Genomic DNA, 17,695 nt, shown 5'->3' on the forward strand with positions numbered 1-17,695 from the left:
ATATTAAATTGGACTGAGAATTGATGTAAAAGAACTGCATATATGTTTGCCAAGTATAAGGAATAGTAGTTCCATTCATGCTTTCTACTCTAGAGTCATTTTATCTTTCCACTAAATGCATGGGTGCAGGGACTAGATAAGGAGTAATGATGATGGATGAATTACATCCCTGCTTTTGTCAGTATATTCTACCCCTCACCATTGACGTTTAAAAACAATTTAAATCTATATCTTCAATATAATTGAGGATATCAGTATTTGAAGAATGTCATACATTTCTCTGGGGTTATTTTTAAAATCCATAAGCACAAATAAAACCTCCTGTCTGAAAAAAAGGTAGGAACTAGGTGAGTGAAACAGCTACACTACTTTGTTAAACACTAATATGAACCAGGCACCATGGCGCATAGCTTTAATCCCAACAATTTGGAGGCAGAAGCAGGCATGTCTCTTGAGTTAAAGGCAGATTGGTTTATATAGTGAGTTTTAGGACAGCCAGAGCTGCATAGTGAGATCCTACTTCAAAAAGAACAAAACAAATGACAAACATACAGCAAATAAATACTAAAGAGTAAATAAATAAAGAACAAATGGTCAAATAAACAGGATGCTTGCAAATACTAAAATATTCAAAGGAAGAATACTGCTAAATATGGATATAGGCACACTTGGCAACAGCATTTTAAACAGTATCATTACTAAGAGCAAAGTGTGGCTGACATACCAAAGCACACACACACACACACAAAGCCACTGGAACAGTCCACCAGGAACAGACCTCCTAATGGTGGCATGCAAAAAGTTCACCTGTTACTTAAATGATCTGGGTTGCCACTTTATTTTTTTAATAATTTATTTTTATTTTATACACATTGGTATTTGCCTGCATGCATGTCTGTGAGAGGGTGTCAGATCTTGGAATTATAGACAGCTGTTAGCTGCAATGTGGGTGCTGGGAATTGAACCCAGGTCCTCTGGAAGAGTAGTCAGTGCTCTTAACCACTGAGCCATCTTTCCAGCCCCTGGGATTGACACTTTAAATTACATGATATGTTTAAATTATATGACTCTCTCTTCTCTCCTCTCTTTGCCCAGTTACTTACTTATCATTTCATTTTGTTAAGTCAAACTTTAAAATCGCTTTTTTTTGCATCTGTTGTGGTTTGAATTTTGTCTCTTCCCATATAAATATCAAAGATATAACGACTAGCACCTGAAAATGTGACCTCAGCTAAAATTAGGTTCTCTGGAGTTGTAGTAATATGAAAGAGTAAGGAATAAGTCATTCTACATTAGGGAAGATCTTAAATCCTTAGCCATCAAATTGGCATCCTATTAGAAGAGAGAAAGACATGAAGGGGAAAGGTCATGTGATTCATGATGGAGATGGAAATTAGGTTTCAAAAACATTTTTACTGAAATAAGTCAATACAAACAAACAGACGCACACACATATTGTGGATGTTAGCTGATGAAATTTGGGAGCATTAGACTGCATGGAATTTGAGTCATCTTTCTTCACTACCAAGAAATATTTTTAAAATTAGAGTATTAATTAAAGCATGCATTCAAATTCCTTGTATGTTACCATAAAATTAATCAAAATAATACATGCGAATAATGCTATGGATCTATGTTTTATGAAATAAAGTGAAGAAATAAAAACACCATTTTGTAAAGTCATATCAATACTTCAAACAGAAAAGGTGAAGGCATTGAAAGAATAAAGATGCATTTTTAAGAGTTGCTGTAACCAAGTAGTTTGTTGTGACTTAAATAGCAGAAACTCATTTTCATCTAATTCTAGTAGCTAGAATATGAGATAAAGTTATAGCAAAACATGATTCCCCAAAAGGTATTAGGTGATGATCTGTTCCAGTTAATTCTCCATATTTTTATAAAACTCTCTCATTCTGGTAGCATATTCTCATGGTAGTTTCATTGTATATATACATCTGTACTTCTGCACTTTTAAAACTAAGCATACCAGCAATTATTACCTTCCCTGGTATAAATTTGCATTAAGTAGCTATATCCACAAAGCCATATTTCTAAGTAACAATACAATTCAAGATACTAGAATGCGGATTTCAACACATGATTCTTTCCCCTCTGGAAAATTCAATCCACCTATGCTATTTTAATTTTATAGTTCAAATGTAAGTCAGAATAATACTCAACTTTTATAAATTATATCAAATATTTAAGGAAAGACAGTGTAAAATTTGTTATGTTGTTTAGTAAAATAAAATGTATGTATTCACAAATGTATATATAATGTATAAACTTTAAATATCAGAAATACATAATAGACAATATTATACTTAGTTTATTTTTATAATTTTGTTCAATAATAAATTGATATCACAGGGATGAATTTATCTTTCGATAATATCAAAGGGATGGATTTATTTTTCTGAGACTTAACTTTTCATTCATGCACCTTCACATGGAATAACAACAACTTTAACTGATAGTTAAGAGATCTTCTATTATATGAATATAATCTGTATCAATGGGGCTATTGCATCATTGCTTGTAAGAAGATTCCTTATGTATCAGTAGATGTTAAAAGTATAATAGAATCATGAAGTTTTAGACATAGCACATCAACTAATCGCAGTTTACATGCATGTTTCACTAGCCTAAAGATTCAGGCCCTATAAAAGAGTCATCAAATTCCCTTAAAATAAATTTATATGAGCTACCTCTTATTAGAACATTACTTATACACAAAGCAAACAGTATCGAAGTTTGACTGGAAAGCATCATTTGAGACAGAAACATTTTAAAAAATAAAGTTTTCAGAGAAAGACAATAGCAATTATTTGATAATGAGTATACCTTAGAGATTCCACCTCCATAGTTTAGGGTATGGTAAGAGAACAGAGACAAGAAAACTCTGGGAACGAATTAGATTCAATAGAATATGAACCTCTTCTACTGTATAAAGAACTCTAAGCAGAATTTTGGTAGAAGATATACTAATTTCTGTTTCTCAGTTACCTCAACAAAATTGAGAAGACTCAAAATCAATGATTCTTGAGAAAAGTCAGAAAGCATTGACATTATTTCCCCACACAATGGCATTCTATTCCATCTCCCTGTACCTGCATTCCTCATCACCATAGATAACACATATTTGGTAAGTCTTTATTATTTTGTTTCAAGTTATAACAAACTTATATGGACACTTTCTCTTGCAATTTTTTTCATATTACAAATGCATATGTTTGAAGGGGTTCTCATGGAGCTAGAGAGTGGACAATGAAAAGGGAGTAAGCCATCTTAAGTGTGGAAGTGGTTAATGAAATAAATGTAACATTTAAATAGAAGGGAAAACCATTTAATGGGGAAAAGGGAGTAAACAAGAGGCAGGAAAAGAGGACAGGGAAGGACAGTGAGGAATAAAAATGAAGAAGAATAAAGTATATTTGTTTCCATGAATGAAAATATAGTGAAGATGGTTACTTTGTTTTAATAAAAACATACACAATCACAATTTTCTATATGCAGAATATGTTTTATTTTCTCTCTGTGTGTATTTAAAAACCCTTTATTACTACTTCATAGATAAGAAAGCACACACAAAATATACTTCATTATAATGAGTTCTGAATGCTAGACAGGGAACTACAAATTATGCGTGAATCATTGCCACTTTATTACAATAGTGTTACTGCTATTGTGCTCTAAAATATCTATATGCCTTTCTGTTTTAAGGAGAACTTTGGATTTTGGGTCCTTCAAATCAGATTCTAAAAATGAAAAAAGGAGGCATTTACATTCTCTCTTTCTACATGTGGTTGTGAGCCCACCCCTTCATGAATGTAAAATATGTACGTTTGTGTGAACTTCATTTCCAACCAATTATTTTTATAGCCTCTTCTCAATTTCTGTTAATTAAGAACCAGTGTGCTGAATAGAAAAACAAATACTCATGCTGTGTGATAGATAAATCTCATATCAATATAACAATCTTCATCTCACTTTCCTCTTCAACTAGTTACCTGCTACTTCCTTGAAGAGTTGTAAGGTACTTCATGCTTTCAAATGCTAGCTTTAATTTTAGTTGCTATCTTTACAACAAAGCATTAGCTTGGTTCTGGATATATTAAAGAAGGGTTAGAAATTAGAATGATGCCCCAGATGAGTTATTGAGAGTTTTAAAATAGAAGATTGTGTGGAACAATAGACTTAAGACTTAAGTAGCAGATAAGAGAGCTGCACTAGAGGCCAAGATAATGAAGACTAATAATATGGAGGAATAAGCATGATAGAAATACATATGTACATGTGAAAAAACCCTGTTATGCATTATAATTAATATATGTGAATAAAATCAAGCAAAAGAGGCTGGAAAGATGACTCAGTAGGCAAAGGCACTTGTTATTAAGCCTGATGACTCGAGTTTGATCCCTAGAACCCATGTAAAAGGGCATATACAGAGGCTTATGTCTGCAATTCCAGTATTCACAAGGAGAGACATGAATGAGAATAAGCCAGAAACTCACAAATGCAGCTCAACAGCAGAAACAAAAGAGACCCTGCCTCAAAATCAAGATAGAAAAACTAAGAACCAACTCTCAAAATATCCACTGACCTTCACAGGTGCACTGTGGCACTTTGGTTGCTCCCACAAAATTAATAAATTTAAACAAAGAATTTTTTTAAGTGATTAAAATAGATATTTATTGTAGTTGGCTGTTTCTTTTTTTAACTCTTTGTTCTTTGGGGGCCTGCCACCCAGCTCCCAAATAAATACACATGGAGATCTATTATAAGCTCAGTCTTACCTTGGCTTGTTTCTAGCCAGTTTTTCTTCACTTAAAATATCTTGTTCATCTTTTGCCTCTGGGCTTTTATCTTTTTCTTTTCTATATACTTTTCTTTACTTCTTACTCCATGTCTGGCTGTGTAGCTGAGTGGCTTGCCCCTGAAGTCCTCCTCTCCTTTTCCTTTTTTTTATTCAAACATTTTATTTTATTTTTGCTTTATAAATAATACCATTCAAAATTTCTACCTCCTCCCCTCCTCCCATTTCCCTCTCACTCCCCTACTTACCCTCCCCGCACCCCTCCATTCCTAAGAGAGGGCAGGGTACTCTGCCCTGTGGGAAGTCCAAGACCCTCCCAACTCCATCCAGGCCTAGGAAGATGTGCATCCAAACAGACTAGGATCCCAAAAAGCCAGTACATGCAGTAGAATCAAATCCCATTGCTGTTATCATTGACTTCTCAGTCCGCCCCCATAAAAGCACAGGTTGATAAAAAGATCAGAACATCCAGCCGAATATTATATATGTTGATATAATAAATATACCTAATGATGACCTTATTTTCAGGTTCTTTGTTTCTGTCTAACAGCTCTCAGTTTAGACACAGTAAAATTATGTTAATCTTTCCAATGATACAATAAAATAAACTTTATGAAAATAAAAAATGACAGGGCAGGAGTGATATACTGTGCTATAGGCATGAAGTCTCTTGTACATCTGTGGAGTTGTAAACCTATGATTGCTGCTATGGTGATAAAGTTCATCATGCCCTAAAATCAAGGATTTCATAAGTTCATCTCGGTTACAAAATGTGCAAACTAAGCTATAAACATCAAAGTTGAAGGATCCACTCTAAGCCACGGTCTTCTTTAGCCACAATGAGCCAAAATAGAGTATCTTATAATTTTACAGTAAAACACAAATAGAATTCTGTCATATAAATAAAAAGAGAATCAAGAATTTTGCTTCAACTAGCTTTATTCCTCATGAAATCATTGGCCTTTGACTTTCATGCCATTTTGCCCTAACAACATTGAAAGACAATCAAAACATTAAGGGATGGCTTGACACAATGCCTACCATGCATGGCCTACAAATTATGGTGGTATTGTTAACTCAAGTTCTGTTGGTTCAGTGCTTTTCACTATTCCTGCTTTATTTCTATTCTATTACATTCACTTTCTGAGCAAATAAATAACTAGTTTAGACAGGAAATGGGATCATTACTTTGCCAGCTGATGACATATTCAAGGTCAGTTTCTCTCTGAGTGAAGGAAAGTCAGCTCCTATAGATTTCTATTTGCTGCTTCAGAGGGCCCATATGTTATGAAAGAATGACAATTAAGCAGACAGGCAAAGTATACAAGTACAAAACCTCAATTCTCTGGAGATAAGATTGGATTCCACTTTATAATGATTAATTTTCCCCTTCACATAGTAGATGAAAATATGTATTCTAGTTTTAGTCTAGCTATGAAAAAAGACGTGCTCACATGATAGGGGTACAAATAAGTTAGCAACAATCTTAGTAATTAACTAAATATTTCAATGAGCTTCTTTAATTAACATTTCAAGCTAATCAACCTTTCTCCCACATAGTAGGCACATGACAAGGATCATCCTAGTCCTTGTATATGGACAGGAAGAAACTTAACCTGAATACTGTATTCTGGAGGAAATCACCATGGCAGGAGCTGAAAGACAACTTGAAATTGAGCAGTTATGCAGCCATCACTGGAGGCTGGCAATGTTTTTCCATAAAAATCTAAAATAACTGTTCCTGAATATCAATTGTCTTCCCTATGTAATCCACCTTAAGTCCCACACAGAGGGCATCAGTTTGACCATATGGAGATGAGAGAGACTGACAGTTTGCGACTTTTAAATCAATGCCCTAAGAAGCACCATATATTTCTACCCGCACCCTCTTCAGGAAAACAGATTTTTGTTGTCATATTAGTATGCTGGGTAGACATAGATCCTTCGTTCAGAGTTCCAAAATAAGAAATGTGAGATAATGTGAATTTAACTCACATTTATATAATCACACAATATATTATAATTGATCCAATTGTGTCATTAGGCTTCAAATGTATATGCATGGTGCTCACGCTATTTATATATACATACACACATAATAGATGGTGGTGGTGGTAAAAATGAACATCTTCAGTTGTTACTATATTCTCCATATTCTATCATCATTGCATACAAAGTGAGGCATCATAGGCAGGTCACTTCAAGAAATCAGTTTCCCAGACAAAACAGATAATGTTGCCAAAAGAATAGAAATAATTGGTGTCAGTGAACTAGTCTTTTTCAAGAAAAGGGTAAGAGTGACTACAGTTGTATAGTGGTATATTATTTGTATTTTAATAAATAAATCTTGCTTGAAGAGTAGAGGCAAAGCTAAAGCCACTAGAGGTCAGGAAATGGTGACACACAACTTTAATCCCAGGATTTGGGAGACAGAGTCAGATGGATCTCTGTGAGTTCAAGGACACCCTGGGCTACACAAGATTAATTCGGAAACAAACCCAGGTGGTGGTATCTCACCTTTAATCCCAGTACAAGGGAGCCATGTGCCCTTAATCTCATCACTAGAGGGAATATAAAATTAGAAGAGAGAGAGGTTTGGGCAGCCTAGATTATGATCACCCAGTGTTGGTAGTGGAAAGACTTCTCTAGCATATTGATTGCTTTGAGGCCCAATTTCTGTCTCTGAGTTTTTGTTCTTCATGCTACAATAGTTGTTGTTACAAAAGGCATACTCAGAGAGGTGAAAAAAAAAGCTTATGCATCTGCCTGGATGAAAATGTCATAATGAAATGACATAATTAATGATGTCAAAGGAAACCCATTCTTTTATACTTTAGGATGCCAAAAAGCCAGTACATGCAGTAGAGATAAATCTTAGTGCCATTGTCATTGGCCCCACAGTGTGCCCTGTCAACCACATTCAGAGTGACTAGTTTGATCCCGTCCTCATTCACTCCCAGTCCAGTTGGAGTTGGTGAGCTCCCATTAGCTCAGGCAAATTGTCTCAGTGAGTGAACCCCTCATGGTGTTGACTTCTTTGCTTATACTCTCCCTCCTTCCACTCTTCAACTGGACCTTGGGAGTCCAGTGCTTCGATATGGGTCTCTGCCTCTATTTCTATCTGTTGTTGGATGAAGGTTCTATGGTGATATTTAAGATAATCATCAGTCTGACTACAGGGCAAGGCCAGTTTAGGCCTATTGCTTAGGGTTTTAGCAGGGATCATCCTTGTGGATTCCTGGGAATTTTTCTAGAGCCAGGTTTCTTGCTAACCTCAAAATGTCTCCCTCAATTAAGATACCTCTTTCCTTGCTCTCATATCTGTCCTTCCTCCATCTCAACTATCCCATTCCCTCAAGCTCTCCCCAACCCTCCTCTTTTCCCCTCCTCTTCTCCTTCTCCCATTCCTTCTACCCCCTGCCCTGATGTTACCAAATTTTGTCAGGCGATCTTTTCTGCTTCCAATTTCCAGGAGGATCTATATGTTTTCCTTTGGGTTCTCTAGGATTAGCTTCTCTAGGATTATTAAGTATAGGCTCAATATTCTTTGTTTATGGTAATGAGAACTTTTAAATGAACACCATCTTCTTGTATGAGATTATAGGCAACAGAGTCAGCAGTATTATCCTCCCATTCCATAACTGAGTGATATATGAAAATAGGAGAAAGGACTATCATATTTGAGAACTTCTGGAGTAGTCAGGGTGCCAACAATGAAGGCATCTTGCTTCTCTCTCTGATATCCCTTCTTAAATTTAAATGATGACAATGATGGTAAATCTCACATGTTGGTTGATCATGAAAGAGGATATATTGATACTTCTTATGCTACTTCTTTATCTGGAAGATCTGGTGACATAGTTTGAGGAAAGTTCGAAGGAATAACGAACAAAAAATATGATGCTGATTTCTGATCTAGAGATACCAGAAAGTAGTTGAATATTTACCATAGTAGTGTTTGAGGCTGGCAGAAGCCCAAGAAACCATAGAATGCAGTTGCTTTAGGAAAAGATTCTTAAGATTACTTTGACACAGTACAATTTTTTATAGACATTAGAGAAAGATCAGATTTGGTTACCATGGCTCCAAGAGGCATTTTAGGGATTTTTAAGATACTTAGTGATGAGACAATGGATAATGTCTAAGTTTACTTTCTATTTGTATGATAAACACAATGACCAAAAGCATCTTATGGAGGAAATGATTTTTTTTTCTTATGGATTTCAGTTAATCCATCATGAAAAGAAGTCAGGGCAGAAACTGAAGCTGATATCTTTTTGGCAGAAGTGGAATCATAGGAGAATGCGATTATTAGCTTGCTCCCATTGTAATCACTTGCTTACATTGCCTTTCTATGCAACCCAGAACCACCATCTCATAGTTGGCACAGTCCACAGTAGACTGTGCCCTCCTACATCAATCGTCAATCAAGAAATGCTCCACATACTTGACTATAGGCCAATCTGATGGAAGTATTTTCTTTGTTGAGGATCCTTCTTCCCAGATGACTCTAGTTTCTGTCAAGTTAGGGAAAACAACAACACCACATAATCCTGAGAAGAGATAGAGACTGGGGATATGGATCATTGGCAGGAATCAGTAGGGAGATCTGGCTTTCCTCATTGACAGGAAGGAGTCCTAGAGGATGGATAAGTGTAGAAAACAAAGTGGAGAATTTGAGATTTTAAAGCTGCAATCAGGCAAAAGAAGGCTGATTTCATACTTACCTTCTAACTGATTCATAATAGCACAATGAAGCAAGGTGTGGGAATAAGAGAAACCTTCACACTTACATGGAAAGTTCTTTATCATTGACATTGTTTAAAATTAATGGACACATGATTATAGTACAAATAATATAGATATTCAGTTGGTTTCATTATGTATTTGATTTAATGGCTATTGATTAGAGGTGTCAGATGGAAAACAGAGGTGTGCTTTGATAGTGATGCAGTTGGAAGCTGTTGGCCAACAACTTTTCTTCCAAGCTATACTTATCCCTAGCCCCCAAAGCTGATTGTGTGCATTAAACTCTCAAATCCTTAGCTTTTCTTTTAATTACATAACTTTATGAGTATGTTTTGATGCTGAATTAGATATTCATTAACTATTTTAATACAGCCAACTATCATTTGGATACTTAAGCGGTAAAAGTTTTCAGAAGAAGCAGTATACATATCTCTGCAGTCATGATGTGACGTGATTAAATTCTGGGTCATATCTCAGCTTCAGCTTGTTTCTATGAAGGGTAGATTTACTAGTAGATGGGAATAGTACTTATCATCATGTATAGCTTTTCATTCCTTCTCCTCTGTAACATAAAGTATGTAGCCTATAAGAATAACTGCTGGATAGAAGGGTATCACAATAAACATTGTGTTTATTACTAACTAAAAATACTTTATATTTTCCCTTCATTTATATGCTACTATATTGCTCTTGCTGGTGATTGTGGCTTGGGTTTTGAATTGAATCAATTCATTTCTTTCTTTCTTTGTGAAAGAAAGTATAATGAAAATAAAGTAAGGAATACTGCATCTATACTCCGGTTAAGCTGTTTGTATAAGCATAATTGTGTTGTAATGTTTGTTACCAATGACTTGAAGCCTACTTGTACAACTAATACCTATAGCCAATGCTGTTTGTTTTAACATAACTTACATAAACCTTTTGGTTTTGTCTTGAAAAGCTGCCCTTTGCACAAAGTATTAATGAATCATAAAATAAAGTAATACTAAAATATGTTAAATTTTACAAAACAAACTAAGGAGCTGAATATATGTCTCAGCAGTTAAGAGTGTGTATAGTTCTTACAGAAGTACCATATTCATATCCCAGCACCCATATCTGGTAGCTCTCACCCACCTGTAACTCCATCTCTAATACATCAAACATCTTCTAGCTTCTTTGGACACCTGAACTCGCATGCACATACACACATAGAGAGACACACATAATCTTTACAAATTAAAAAATAGTAAATTAAAATGAACTAAATGTCTGTTTTCCAGAATCCAGTTCTTGAGTAACAACTCTAGAAATATAATCTATTATCTATTACATAACAGCAGTGCTATGGTTCATGGGTCATAGGACCACCAAATCAAGTGATTATATATCATCCTAAAATAATCAACAAAAAGATTAATAAACCAAAACAAACACTTGATATGAGGATAATAGGTACTTATAATCTGGGACATGCATGCTACGGGGGCACTATTGGTGTACCAAAACACATTTGTGAATAGGAAAAACTTTTTGTTTGTTTGGGTTTCTTTTATGTATTTTTTGGTTCTTCATCCAGACTGAAGTTTCCCCTTCTTTCTCTCCACCCACTCTGTCCCCTGCACCTCTCCTCTTACCACATCCATTCTGTTTCTGTTCAGAAAAAGATGGACCCCTCCTGGATATCAGCCAGTCATGATATATCATTACAGTGAAATTAGGCATTTCTTCTCCTATTAAGTCCCCAAAACATGCAACAGAGTAAGAGACAGTCTCTGCTCCCACTGTTATGAGTCCCACAAGAAGACCAAGCTACAAAACTGTAACATGTGTGAAGAGGGCCTATTTCAGTCCCATGCAGCTTCCTTGATTCACAGTTCAGATTCTGTGAGCCATTGCCTCCTACAATCCTTCTTCTCCATTTTCTACAGAATTCTCTGAGTGCAACCTAATGTTTGGCAATGGGTCTCTGTATCTGATTTTTTTAGTTGCTGGGTGAAGCATCTCTGGTGACAGATGGGCTAGCTGCCAATCTATGAGCAGAATATTATCAGGAATGATTTTATTGACTTTTTCTAACAGTCATGTTTGGTTCTATCCCAGGTCTCTGGGATGTCCTGTCTCTGGTCCTAGCCCTCAGGGGTGAGCTCCCTCTTATGGTAAGGATTTCAAGCTGGGTCAGTCAATGGCTGGTAGTTTTCACAATTTTTGTGCAGCTTTTATCCCAGCACCTCTTGTAGGCAGGGCAAATTGTAAATCAGAAGTTATTTGGCTCTGTTGGTGTTGGAATCACTTCACTGGAAATCTTTCCTGCTTACAGGACGTGGCCGGTTCAGGCTCAGTTCCCCTCATTGCTAGAAGTCTTTGGTCACCCACATAGATTTCTGGGATTGTCCATTATACTAGGTTTCTAGATCTTCCTAGAGATGCCCTCAGATTCCAGTTGTCTATACCAGTACATGCTCCTTCTACCCTCCCTCCACCTGATCCCTCCTGTTCCCATTCTCACCCCACCATCCAACTCTCCCATGTAGCTCTAATGTCTGTTTTATTTCTCCTTGAAAGTGAGATTTATGTACCCTCCCTGAGCCTTCCTTCTTAATTAGTTTCTCTATATCTGTGGATTGTAACATGGTTATCCTTTATTTTATGACTAATATTCACTTACGAGTGAGTTCATATTGTATTTGTCTTTCTGGGTCTGGGGATATCTATTTTAGGATGATTTTTTTCTAGTTCAATCTATTTGTCAAAAAATTTCATGATGGCATTGCTTTTTTTTTTTTTTGCCAGTTGAGATGCTTTATTCTCCATTATTAGGAGACTTCACTTAGATTGTCCTCATATATTTTTATGAATATATCAAAATGTATTTATTTTATCTCACTGCATTTCTTTTTTTTAATGAGAATAAGAAAAAAAAAGTTTCCACCTCCTCCCAGCCTCCCATTTCCCTCCCCCTCTTCCCACACTTCTCCCCCTCCCCCCACTCCTCACCCCCTCCCTCTCTAATCCAAAGAGCAGTCATGGTTCCCTGCCCTGTGGAAAGTCCAAGGTCCTCCCCCCTCCGTCCATGAGAGAACTCAAGAAACTAGACTTTAAAATGCTAATTAACCCAATTAAAAAATGGGGCACTGAACTGAACAGAGAATTCTCAAAAGAAGAAGTTCAAATGGCCAAAAGACACCTAAGGTCATGCTCAACCTCATTAGCAATCAGGGAAATGCAAATCAAAACAACTTTGAGATATCATCTTACACCTGTCAGAATGGCTAAAATCAAAAGCACCGATGATAGCCTTTGCTGGAGAGGCTGTGGAGGAAGGGGTACCCTCATCCATTGCTGGTGGGAATGCAATGTTGTGCAACCACTTTGGAAATCAGTGTTTCGGTTTCTCAGGAAATTCGGGATCAACCTACCCCTGGACCCAGCAATACCACTCTTGGGAATATACCCAAGAGATGCCCTATCATATGACAAAAGCATTTGTTCAACTATGTTCATAGCAGTATTATTTGTAATAGCCAGAACCTGGAAACAACCTAGATGACCTTCATTGGAAGAATGGATGAAGAACGTGTGGAATATATACACATTAGAGTACTATGCTGCGGTAAAAAACAATGACTTCTCGAATTTTGCATGCAAATGGATGGAAATAGAAAACACTATCCTGAGCGAGGTAACCCAGACCCAAAAAGATGAACATGGGATGTACTCACTCATAATTGGTTTCTAGCCATTAATAAAGGTCACAGAGTGTATACCTGGTGAACCTAAAGAAGCTAAATAAGAAGGTGAACCCAAGAAAAAAACATATAGTTATCCTCTTGGCTAAGGGAAGTAGATAAAATTGACGGGGAGAAAATTGGGATCTTGGGGGTGGGGTGGGTTGGGGGACGGGGAGAGAAAAGTGAGAAGGGGAGGATTGGGGGAACTTGGGGAAACAGGAAGATTGGGATAAAGGAAGGTTGGATAGGGGAGCAGGGAAGCACATATCTTAGTTAAGGGAGCCACCTTAGGGTTGGCAAGAGACTGGATGGCATTGCTTTTAACAACTGAGTAATACTTCTTTTTATAAATATACCACATTTTTTAATCCATTTATTCAGTTGAAGAATGCCTAGGTCGTTTCCAGTTTCTGGATATTATGAATAAAGTTGCTATGAACAGAGTTGAGCAAGTGTCCTTGTGCATAATTTAGAGTCCTTTGGGTATATGCTCAGCAGTAGTACATCTGGGTCTTGAAGTAGATTGATTCCAAATTTTCTGAGACACCACCATATTGATTTCCAGAGTGGTTGTGCGTATTTGTATTCCCACCAGCAGTGGAGGAATGCTCCTTTAGCTTCACATCCTCTCCAACATGAGATATTGTTTTGGTTTTGATCTTAGACTTTCTGACAGGTGTAAGATTGAATCTGAGTCATTTTGATTTGCATTTCTCTGATGGCTAATGATTTTGAACATTTGTTTAAGTGTTTCTCTGCCATTTGAGATCCAATTAAAAATGGGGTATAGACTATTTGGTTATTTCATATCTAATTTCTTGAGTTCTTTATATGTTTTGAAAATCAGCCCTCTGTTTAGATGTGGGGTTATTGAAGATATTTTCTCATTCTCTAGGCTGCCATTTTGTCCTTTTGACAGTGTCTTTTGCCTTGCAAAAGATTTTCGGTTTCAGGAGGTCCCACTTGTTAATTGTCAATCTTAGTGCCTGAGTACTGTCATTTTGACTTTGGACTCCATTTTACCTGAATGATGAAATGAAATTCAGGTTCGCAAGCCCTAGGGGAGCTGAGAACTTTCCAATAGCTAATCAACCTCCTCCTCCAAAACCATAGAAATAGTCATTATGCATCTTTAGTTCTTTAGAAACACTGTGTCTGTACCCAACAGAAGGAGCAAGTGAATCTGATTGGTTGAATAGAAAGGCTTGCATTATATATTGATTGACCATGATGGAACATTCAAGGAAGCTCCTAATCTCTAAAGCCTGTTTGATGAAAATTGTAAATTTCACTTGGCAGCAAATGTTTGCGACATTTATGCTTATAAACCCTACATCTGTCCCTGTTCAGAGCTGCCAGAAGGCTCCCGAGTTCTTGCCCTGCAGTCCTGACCCATCAGTGAATTATTAAAATCTTTGGAACCCGTAAGTGTTGTCTTTCTCCTTCATAGCGCATAGTGGACTAGGTGTGACATGATCAAGTCAGAAATCTCAGTTCAAATTAGGAGCAAGCCATCTGGCAGTTAGCTTGGCCTTTGGTGCAGCAGTGGATCTCTGTTCTTTTGATTGGTTTGCTGTGCAACTGTTTTTCTGATGGGTGTGGTCTGCACCTGATCAGCAGAAGTCCAGAAGTCATCTGGTATCAGGGTCAGGGTCTGGTAGCAGGGCAAGCAATAGGTTGGCATGGGCTGTGGGGTGTGTCTTTGGGAACAGAATCTAGGGAGTGGGACAGTTTTTTGGCAGGTGGAATACTCACCTATTTATCTGGATGGTATGTCCTATGCCTTAACAGAGAATGTCTCCTGGGGTTGAGCACAGGGCCTGGCAGCGGGACAGGGAATGAACTGGGAAGGCATGGACTGTTGGATGCGTCTTTGTGAACAGAATCTAGGAGGTGGGACAGTTCCACTGGCAGGTGGTATACTCACCTCTTTTTCTTCTTGATGTGGCCTGCCAAACACTTTTAAAGACAAAACTAAAAGGTTTATATAAGCTATGTTGAAACAAAAAAAAAAACATTAATTATTGTTAATTGTTGCACAAGTGGGCTTCAAATCATTGGTTGTAGTTATATTTGTTTGTGATCTAACAAATAAAGCTTGCCTGGCCTGGCAGTGGTGGCGCAAGCCTTTAATCCCAGCACTTGGGAGGCAGAGGCAGGAGGATCTCTGTGAGTTCGAGGCCAGCCTGGTCTACAAAGGGAGTTCCAGGACAGACTCCAAAGCTACAGAGAAGCCCTGTCTCGGAAAACGAAATAAATAAATAAATAAATAAATAAATAAATAAATAAATAAAGCTTGCCTGAAGATCAGAGTGCATAGAAGTCATAGAAAAGCTGAAAGTGGGGAAGTTAAAAATGTTGCATGGAGATTTCCAAGAGGAATATTTATTTTAATCAGGAAACTCTGGTGGCTAATTTACTTATTTTAAGTATATGATAAGAGACATCATTATTTGTAAGTAATAAAGGTCCAGAGAGCACATAAAACAAAACCCCCAAATAGTAGATTAGTTATACCAACAATTTTCAAGTTCGTATTAATAATGCTCAGGAAATGGAAAATGTGGCCATTTTCCTTTAAATTTATCTAATAATGCAATTTCATAACAACTTTTGATAGCTGTGGTTTATGTCACCTTGACAAGCCATTTCTAATGGCATCCTTTTTAGATTACAGTGAGGAGGGCAGTCAGGTGGCATCACTTAATCATTTGGAGTTTTTATGACAGGTTTCTATGTGCTAAGGCTCCTCTTCTCTTCCCCTTTCCTTGAAATTATTTGAACTGTATCATAGGCAAGCCATTTTTCCTAACAAGGAGGAAAATGTCACAGTGGGCTCTGTGAGGAGTGGGTCACAATGAATCACCATGAGAATCAAATACTGTCAGAGGACACTGGGTCTCCAGAGTGTTGCTGATAAGAGGAGAAACCAAACTACAGAAATGGAAGAAAGTAGCATTAATGGCTTGAGGCTTCACTCTCTGAGAACTTCCTAAATTCTCTTGAAAGGATATGTTTTTAGTTCCAACTTCTATTAGACATCACAATACCTGAAGTACAAATGGCTGTGGGTAGTATAAGAGCCCTTGATTTGTCCCAAGTGCCTCTTGAGCTTTCTCTGGGCACAGGTTCCCAGGGAAACATAGGAAATATTTTCATTTTGTTTATTTCTCAGAACAAGAATGCTTCCTAGGGAAACCACTTTGGTATTTGGCTCCTACTTCTAAACCCTTCACCACAGATGAGAGAATCTGCAAAGTATCACGTCTCAAGTTGCAGTATGAACTAACCATTGTGATTTATTTCAAACCATTGCTTAGATCTTCTACCTCCCCCAGTCACATGTATCTGTAGCATTAAAAAAAATCACTTTGAGTCCCTCTGTGAATCTGTCCTTCTGTGAAGAAAAGAAATGAAAAAGGAAGAACATGACTGCTCCCAGTTATGGCGGAAGGGAAATTTTATTGTAGATAGAAGGGAGAGCACAGGCAGACAGAGACATCTTAGAGAGTCCTGACCCAGACCATGTGAGGAGTTGGGGGAGACATAGATCAAGAGGGGCAGCCTGGGTCAAGAGCCTGGCCAAGAGAATGGCATAGCCAAAGTGGCTGAGTTCTATAAAGACCAGAATAGCTGGGGGCAGGGAAGTCCAGCACAACACCTGGGCGGAGAGTTCAGGGTAGGGAGTAGGGCATGGCATCCAGGAGGGCCCTGTAGAGACTGAAGGGTGACTGGGGAACTTGGTGACCAGCATCAGCTTTGATATGTTAATGGATCCTCAGTAAGTCATTTGACCCACATTTGAAACCTAACATTCCAAACTTTTTGTTGATAATAAACAAATGATAAGGGCTGGAATGCTGGCCAAGTCTGGGAAGAGCAGGCTATTTTACTTGCTGTCAAGGCTCCTTGGGACCATTTGGGGCTAGGGAAGTTATGGGCAGTATTGGAGTAGTTAGTGAGGGTAGATCATCAGAGCGAGCTGTTTTGGAGCACCTAAAATGCAGATTCTAAGGGAACACCTGGAGATGGCAAATTGCTGGCGGAGTCTGCAGTTGATTTGAATTCTGCTGGAACAGATAGACTAGACACAGAAGGTAAAGTTAAGGAGTTCAGTGGAAATTGTTTTTCTAAGGTGTACATTTGAAATTTCTAGGTCCCTGGTAGTTGTAGGAAAGGAGTCCTAAGACCAGAAAAAGGGGGAGAGATCATAGCCTCAGGAATAGGCAGGTGGAGAAACTAGAGTATTTATCTAGTGCCCTTTTGACCTGTAAGATGTCAAGTCAATTCCTTGAAGGTTACTGTCCATTTGGAGCCTCCAGCTCACCCCTGTATGGTTTGGGAAACCCCATTTCTGTCTTTCTCCAAATCCTGCCTACTCAGGCAGTCTCTAGACAAAGGAAAGGCACCAAAAGGCCCA

The sequence above is a fragment of the Alexandromys fortis genome, unplaced genomic scaffold (genome assembly GCF_014885135.2).
Source record: "Alexandromys fortis isolate MF-2015 unplaced genomic scaffold, M_Fortis_MF-2015_v1.1 scaffold_313, whole genome shotgun sequence".
Classification (NCBI taxonomy): domain Eukaryota; kingdom Metazoa; phylum Chordata; class Mammalia; order Rodentia; family Cricetidae; genus Alexandromys; species Alexandromys fortis.